At 50.6% G+C, this 8,674-nt stretch overlaps 1 pseudogene; it reads left to right on the top strand.

Moving 5' to 3' along the window:
• The first annotated feature begins 3,585 nt into the window (after positions 1–3,585).
• The window catches only part of LOC117193049, a 7,165-nt pseudogene continuing 2,076 nt past the window's right edge, over positions 3,586–8,674 (top strand).

Raw genomic sequence — 8,674 nt, 5'->3', positions numbered from 1 at the left:
GTTTTGGAGAAAATGGAGCACGGCGTATCTTTCGATTCTTCAGGAGCGGAGCAAGTGGCGGTCATCGTCTCCAAACATCAAGCTAGGAGCGCTCGTCATGATCAAGGAGGAAACGCTGCCACCATTAAGGTGGCCGCTTGGCCGCATTGAGAGCGTCATCCCAAGAAAAGATGGAACCATCAGAGTAGCCGTCATCCGCACTCAAAGAGGCCTTTTCAAGAGGGCCGTTGGAAAAATAGCGGTTCTGCCCCTTCAGGATGGATCTGTTGAAAGCCTTTGCCTTCCAACGGGGGGTGAATGTTCGGAGCAGAACCCAGCCGATTAGCTGCTTGCCAAATAGCACCTAATTCTTGGCCCTCAGCCGCTTATTTTGTTTGTTACTTATGTCTATGTCACTCATTTGTTTGTTAAAGCTTTGCGCGTGCTTGCCCTGCTAAACGCTCTCTGCCAGCTCGCTCTTCGCTATCTCCGCTTTGCGTCTGCCTACCGACGTCAGCCGAGCGAAGCTGCGCTTAGCGATCGGAGCGGCAATGTAAAGGTCAGGCAAGCCACACTTGCAATTTGGATGTCACGCATTAAAGAACATATCGTAATTTTATTTCTGCGCCGAGTTTTATTTAATTCGAAATAATTAGTCGGCCGATTGGGTATAAAAAACATTATCTCCACAAAGTTAAATAAAAACTTTTTAAAAACGCAATCCGCTACCGCAGTTATTTAATTTGCATGCTGAAGTTGTTAAATCATAATTAATTTATGACGGCGCCATCCGCCGAGTCCGCTTCGCCCTCCTCACCCTCGTGGCGCCTCTTATCTACACTCCAGCCCCGGCCACAGCCCGAGACCCCGCTCACTCCCTCAAGCCACTACATAGGCCGCTCCGTCGTTTAAAATACTCTTAAAAAGCAGCCCAACCCCGTCTACCTGCCTGGTGAAAGAAGTCCGATATTCAACCCCCAAGGATATGAGCTAGCGATGCTCAGGTACAGTCTTCGCCCACTCACGCGACTCACGGACCTCTGTACCCGATACCCGATGTGTGACCGATCCTATAGTACACTATGAACAGCTGATCGGTTTTCCATTCGATTTACTCCACTGGAAAATTACTTTTCTACTATAACTGGGGTGGGAAGCTAGCCGAAAATCAAAAACCCATGGAACCTGCTAAGATTCAGTACCAACAGTCATTGTTTACGAGTATAACTGACTATGATTCTCGCCGCTTTACTCGCATACCGATAAAAAGAAAGTAAACTATCGTTACTATCAAACGATAAGTACTGCGACCCCTCGTGACATACCGTGACATCTCTATGACATAAGAGTACCTGCTGCGTTGGTCCTTTTGCCGCCTGGTTTTATGCGCCTCATTGCAGCTCCGACGCGACGTTTCCGAGGATGGTGGCAGGAAACTAATTGGTTTAATTTCAACTTTTACTTTAGACCGACCTCCTGCTTGCTTCCCCTGTGCTGGGCCGTGTCCTGTCCATGACAACCCTGCCCTCGCCGCTCTGTCCGCCTCACCTTTTTGCCATGCCATTCGTTAAGTTTACTTTGCTTTACGCTTGGCCCCCGCCTCATCACTTTTTCGCTTTACTTCCTAGGTTTTTACTGCCTTTTTATACCCGATACTCAAAATGAGTATTAGGGTATATTAGATTTGTGGTAAAAGTCGATGTGTGTAACGTCCAGAAGGAATCGTTTCCGCCCCATAAAGTATAAATATTCTTGATCAGCATCAATAGCCGAGTCGATTGAGCCCTGTCTGTCTGTCTGTCCGTCTATCCGTCTGTCCGTCTGTCCCTCCGTCCGTCTGTCCGTCCCCTTCAGCGCCTAGTGCTCAAAGACTATAAAAGCTAGAGCAACGATGTTTTGGACCCAGACTTCTGTGATATGTCACTGCTACAAAAATATTTCAAAACTTCGCCCCGCCCACTTCCGACACCACAAAGGACGAAAATCTGTGGCATCCACATTTTTAAAGATACGATAAAACCAAAAACGCAGAATCGTAGAGAATAACCATATCTTTTCGAGTGCAGAATCTGAATTGGATCGTATTATTATTATAGCCAGCATCAAGAAAACAATTTCATTTTTTCTCGCCCTGTCTCTCTCTAACACACACGTAGCATAGCCGGCTTTGCTTAGAGTAAAACATTAGCGCCTAGATCTCAGAGACTATAAAAGCTAGAGCAACCAAATTTGGTATCCACACTCCTAATATATCGGACCGAGACGAGTTTGTTTCAAAATTTCGCCACACCCCCTTCCGCCCCCGCAAAGGACGAAAATCTGGGGATATTCACAAATCTCAGAGACTATTAAGGCTAGAGTAACCAAATTTAGTATCCGCACTCCTGTCAGATCTCACTATAAAACGTATATCTCAAAATTTCGCCCCACCCCCTTCCGCCCCCCAAAGAACGAAAATGTGTGGCAGCGACAATTTTGAAGATACGAGAAAACTAAAAACGCAGAATCATAGATAATGACCATATCTATCAGATTGTTGAATCTGGATCAGATCAGATCATTTTTGTAGACAAAAGGAACAAATCAATTTGCACTGGCTACGCAGCCCCCGACGTCACGATCAGACTGATTTTCTGTCTCTCTCGCACGCACTCTTTGTCGTGTCGTTCAAATTAGCGGCGTCTGCCGGAGTGGCTCTCTCTCCTACTGACTTAGTATCGGGTATAACTGTAGAGTTGCGGTGTCCGCTGCAACTCACAACGTTCCCCCTCGTTTTTTTTTAGAAAGTACCGGCGGGGGCAAAAAATACGGTTACCAGTGGGGCCATCTACATACATACGTACATACATGTATACATGTAGCGGCATTTGTATTTTTAGCCAGCAACGTTTTTAGAAGCACATACATTCATTGGAAGTGGAAACGGACCCTGGTCTCAGTACTCACGCTCTGCGTCGACGTGGGGCAACATGCTAAGGGTTAAGAGTTTTCCACTGGGTTGCAAGTCCTTGCGCAACTCCCTCACAAGAGTGGCGATCTGTTCCTTGTGTTCCTGCGATTTGCTGTCCACCGAATCCGTACTGAACCATCCCCGGACCGCACTCCACGCCCTCTTGAGCACCCCTTGCCCAAGTACCCAAGTACCAAGTACTTACGGCTGTCTGCCGCGCCCTCGGCGCTAAGATCCCGATTTCCGGCCACCGCGAGGACGAATCGAACGTGGGGAAACCTTTGGCTCAGGGCAGTTATTTGGCGGTAATGCTGGCGATTGTAGCTCAACTCCTGGTCGAGACTCTTGATCTTGTGGCTCTCCGCATCGATGCCCGCATAGCCGTAGACCAGAAAGTTTCAAAAATTGAGTGCAGGCTCCAGTTCAACGAGCGACAATTTTGCTGGACCTGCCAGAGAGAGAGAGAGACAGATGGAGAGACAGATAACCTCTGATCTGTTTGGCCCACAAAGATTAGAAGTCCCCACTGACCTTCCCGCACAAAACTTGCCGCATCGTAGAAGCAAACCAGCTTCCCCACCTCGGCCAAGCTGCCGTGCAGCAGGCACAGGAAGGAGCCGAGCATTAGCGCTCTGTAGAAGACACTTTGGGGCAACATGATGTTCCAAGCCTCTGTCCAGCGTGAAGATTTATTGCAAACTGATCAGGGACTGAGGTTTGTTGTGATGATCCCCGGTCACAGCTGGGAAGCTTCGCCAAAACAAAGCGGGCTAATAAGAGGGTACGGGTACTCTGGGTGGTGTTCTGGGTTTTGATTTCTGCCCAGAATTGTTTTTGAAAAGCAATAAGCTTTTATTCTCCATGATAATTGATACAATTTTTCACCCGCTGAAACCAATCATCAAAGCTCTTTTCCCCTCCTCTCAAATCCCCAATTTAAGACCAGTAATACACGCCTACATCCAGGCCAAACGAACAACCCCTATGAGAGAGAGGAGAGGGGAGTGGATACGTCACTTCCACTTCCATGGCTCAACGCCCACCTTAGGCACAACGCTACCGATTCACCGGGCACAATAATGTCTGTTCGAGCTCGTAGCGCTTAAACACTGTGATGGACCTATTTCAGGCTGAGGCAAGCTCAGTCACATCCAGAGGTCAATCCACAAGAAATTTGTAGAAATGGGATGGAACCTTAAGGGCGTCGTCAGGGGGGCGGCCTATCGCAGAGAGGTGGATCGGGGCTAGAATGGGCGTCGCTCGTGGTGTATACGAAACGGCTGCGTGGACTCGTGGTGCGGTGTCGTCGGTGCCTCGACTAATTGGAGTGAACTTACGCAACCGGGTGTTTTTACTTTGATAATTCGACACTTTATTGTATTTCTTAGCAGTTTAAATTAACTTATTTTAATTGGTCGCCGATGTCTTCTTGTGAGTTCCGGGTACCGCGTCTGTACTCCGGACCGGGTCTCTGCGTAAGTTTTGGTACCACGACCGTACTGTGAGCCGGATCTCTGTGTAAGTTGCTCTTTGGTTCTCGTCGCCGTCTTTTATAGGCCCGTATTGCTGGGTCGGCGGGTTTGGCAACTGCACTTCCGCGTCGGGGTGCACTTTGCCGTTCTTGGTGATCGTCGCAGATTTTGGCGGCGCCGACTTTCCTCCGTCGATGAACCCGGAAGACCGCACTCGGCCGATGGCTTGGCTTGGAGTGGGGAAAGTTCGCGTGACCTGATGTCTTTGGTCGTCGTTCTGGAGTTGGCGCGTGTTGATCGGTGGTTGCTTGCTGAGGGGGGGCGTTGGTTGCGGGGTGTGGTGCGATGCTCTCATTATAAGTCGGGGGACGGATTGTATCGAAACCGTTTAGGTTCGTTACACCCTCCCCTTTCTTCCCCGGCGAGAGTTACGAGGACTCGCGGGTCGGGCTCTTGTGGTTTCTTCTGTGGTCTGCGTTGGGTTTCCTCGTTCTCTTCGCTTCGTCAGCGGATTTGTGGGGCGCGCGGTCGTGAGCGTTACGTTACTTCTCTCGCTGGCGTCAGCGCTGTTCGATTAATTGGTGGTCGCGCGGTTCGCTGCGCTTGCATTCTCGGCGGTATTATGCCATTGGGCTCGTTTTTTTGCCGGTGTTGTCTTTTGGCCGGGTGTCCCGGATTTTGCTGACTCAGCGGTGCCGTGGTTGGGGCGTCGGGTTGAGGTCTCGTTGCTTTCTTCGTCGATGTCAGCATTCTCGAGTAGGTCAGTGGGTTCTTCGGACTCGTGATTGTGGAACTCTCTCAGGTCGTTGATATTTGCAGTTTTGTGTTTTCGGCTTTCGCAGTGTTGTAATTTGGCGATGTTTGGCGATGGAAAACTCTGACCCGGTAGGGACAGTCGAACTTCGGGGCTAGCTTTGCCGCAAAGCCCTCGGCGGCGTTTGAGAGGTGTTGTTGGCGTAGTAGTACCAGTGATCCGACGGCGGGGCGCCATAGTCGCCGGCGGAGGTTGTAATGTCTCCCTTGTTCTTGACTGGCTCTCTGGATGTTGTTCCGGACGATGTCGAATACTTCTTTCAGCCTCGTCGCATTGCTGGTGGCCGTCTCTGGCGTACTTCCTGTCCCGGGCGTGACTTCGTCGTAGAGGGCGCCGGGGAGTCGGGGCTCTCTTCCTTGCAGGAGGAAGGCGGGGCTGAATCCGGTCGTCTCGGAAACGCTGGAGTTGATCGCCAATGTCATCTCGGGTAGGAGCCGTCCCATGTATTCTGGTGGTCGTCGACGAACTGGGCGATCATCGTTTTCACAGTCCGATTGGCTCTCTCTGTCGGGTGTTCTTGGGGGCAATACGGGGCTGTGTGTTGCAGCTCCACGCCTGCGCTTCGCATGAATGTTCTGAACGATCGGGTCCCGTTGTCGCAGACGAATAGTTTCGGCACGCCGAAGCTGCTCAGTATTCGTTCTCTGAAGGCTCGTTCGAGGTTCGCCGTTGTCGCTTTCTTGAGTGTCGAAGAATACCAGTAAGATGGTGTTCCCGTGCTTGGACCGTGGTAATGGTCCGACGAAGTCGGCACACAGGGTGTCGAAGGGTTCTTCGGCTTTACGTGTGAGCATCCTGCCCACGGCCTTGCGCTGCGTGGCTTTGAACTTCTGACAGCTTACGCAGCCCTGCACGTACCGTCGCACGTCTCGGTGTAGTCCTGGCCAGTAGTATCGTTGTGTTGTCCTCAGGATGGTTTTCCGGACGCCAAGGTGTCCTGCCGTTGGTTCGTCATGGCATTCGCGGAGTACTCTCGTCCGGCCGTTTTTGGGCACGCATAGTTTTCACGGTATGTGGTTGTCGTCGGATCGCCCAGATGACGGCGAGGCCACCTTGTCGGTGGCCGAGTAGTTTTCTTCTGCCTTGTTGAGGCGTCGACTGACGTGTGCGATGACCCGCTCTTTCCCTTCGATCTCTTGGGTGAGGACCGCGCCTACTCCCAGGTTGCTTGCGTCCGTCTGCAGGGAAAATTTGACGTTAAAGTCTGGGCAGGCGAGTACCGGTGCGGTGGTGAGCAGTGTTTTCAGCTCGTCGAAGGCGTCTTGTTGTTCTTGGCCCCATGTCCATGCTTTCCCTTTCTTCAGCAGCAGTGACATTGGTTGGACTACGGTGGCAAAGTTTGGGACAAATCTGCGGTACCACCCGGCCATGCCTACGCATTGTCGTAGCTCCTTCAGGTTGGTCGGCGGCCTCAGATCCTTTACGGCTGCGATTTTGTCGGGGTCCGTGTGGATACCTTCTTCGCTGATCATGTGGCCCAGGTATTTTATCCGGCGTTGGATGAAGGCACACTTGTCCGTGTTGACCCGTCGGTTTGCCTTCCGCAGTCGTGCGAAAACTTCTTTCACGTTGTTCAGGTGTTTCTGGAAGCTTTTCCCGACGATGACGATGTCGTCGAGATATGCGAACGCGAATGGTTCCATGTCTGCGCCGATAACGGCGTCGAGGGTCCGTTGAAACGTGGCTCCCGCGGAGTGTAAACCGAAAGGCATTACATTCCATTGGTATAATCCTCGGCCGGGTATCGTGAACGCCGTGGCTTCCCGGCTGTCGCGGGCCATTGGTATCTGCCAATACCCGTTTTTATACCCGATACTCAAAATGAGTATTGGGGTATATTAGATTTGTGGTAAAAGTGGATGTGTGTAACGTCCAGAAGGAATCGTTTCCGACCCCATAAAGTATATATATTCTTGATCAGCATCAATAGCCGAGTCGATTGAGCCCTGTCTGTCTGTCCGTCCGTCCGTCTGTCCGTCTGTCCGTCCCCTTCAGCGCCTAGTGCTCAAAGACTATAAGAGCTAGAGCAACGTTGTTTTGGATCCAGACTTCTGTGATATGTCACTGCTACAAAAATATTTCAAAACTTCGCCCCGCCCACTTCCGCCCCTACAAAGGACGAAAATCTGTGGCATCCACATTTTTAAAGATACGATAAAACCAAAAACGCAGAATCGTAGAGGATGACTATATATTCTAGAGTGTAAAATCTCAGCCAGATCGTATTATTATTATAGCCAGAATCAAGAAAACAATTTCATTCTTTCTCTCTCTGTCTCTCTCTAACACACAGGTTTCATGGTCGGTTTTGCCAATTGCAAAATATGAGTTCAAGGATCTCAGAACCTATAAGAGCAACCAAATTTGTGTGGGTACCATCCTGTGATATCGGACCTTGACCGTTTCGTGTCCAAATTTCGCCACACCCCCTTCCGCCCCCGCAAAGGACGAAAATCTGGGGCATCCACAAATCTCAGAGACTATTAAGGCTAGAGTAACCAAATTTGGTATCCGCACTTCTGTTAGATCTCACTATAAAACGTATATCTCAGAATTTCGCCCCATCCCCTTCCGCCCCCACAAAGGACGAAAATCTGTTGCATCCACAATATTGCACATTCGAGAAAACTAAAAACGCAGAATAATAGATAACAACCATATCTATCAGATTGCTGAATCTGGACCAGATCAGATAATTTTTATAGCCAAAAGGAACAAATCAATTTGCACTGGCTACGCAGCGCCCGACGTCACGCTCAGACTGATTTTCTGTCTCTCTCGCACGCACTCTTTGTCGTGTCGTTTAATATTAGCTGCGTCTGCCGGAGGAGAGCCATACTGACTTAGTATCGGGTATAACCGTAGAGTTGCGGTGTCCGCAGCAACTCACAACGTTCCCCCTCGTTCAGGTCTAGGGTCGTGATGAAGTGGGCATTTCGGAGTCGCTCTAGTATGTAGTTGATCCTGGGTAGCGGGTACGCGTCCGGGATGGAACGCTCGTTTAGCTGCCGATAATCTACACACATGCGCCATCTCCCGTCCTTTTTGCGGACCAGGACGATTGGCGCGCTGTGGGGGCTCCGGGATGGTTCTATCAGTTGGTCGACCTGTTCATCGATGATCCGCCGCATGGCTAGATTTTTCGGGTAGTACCGTTGTTTTATGGGTCGGTTGTCCCTCATGGCGATGGTGTGTTCCTTTAGGCCCGTCGTTCCTCGGATGCCTGCGAGTGTTGGCAGTTCCTTGTATAGGAATTTCCGTATTTTCGGCGCGATGTCGGGAGGCCATGGGTCGGAGATTCGTTCCGAATCGTCCTCGGGTGGGTCGTCGATTCCTGGGTCGCAAGTGTGGTCGGGTTTCTCGGGGAGGATTGTTGTGTCGAATGCGCTTGGTGGTTCGACTTCGCGAGTGTATTCGCTTATGCTGGCGACGATTGCGGGTGCCTCGATCGTGAGTAGG

The sequence above is a fragment of the Drosophila miranda genome (genome assembly GCF_003369915.1).
Source record: "Drosophila miranda strain MSH22 chromosome Y unlocalized genomic scaffold, D.miranda_PacBio2.1 Contig_Y2_pilon, whole genome shotgun sequence".
NCBI classification, from domain to species: Eukaryota; Metazoa; Arthropoda; class Insecta; order Diptera; family Drosophilidae; genus Drosophila; species Drosophila miranda.
The sequence above is the reverse complement of the archived record's forward strand: the minus strand, read 5'-3'. Positions and strand labels throughout refer to the sequence as shown.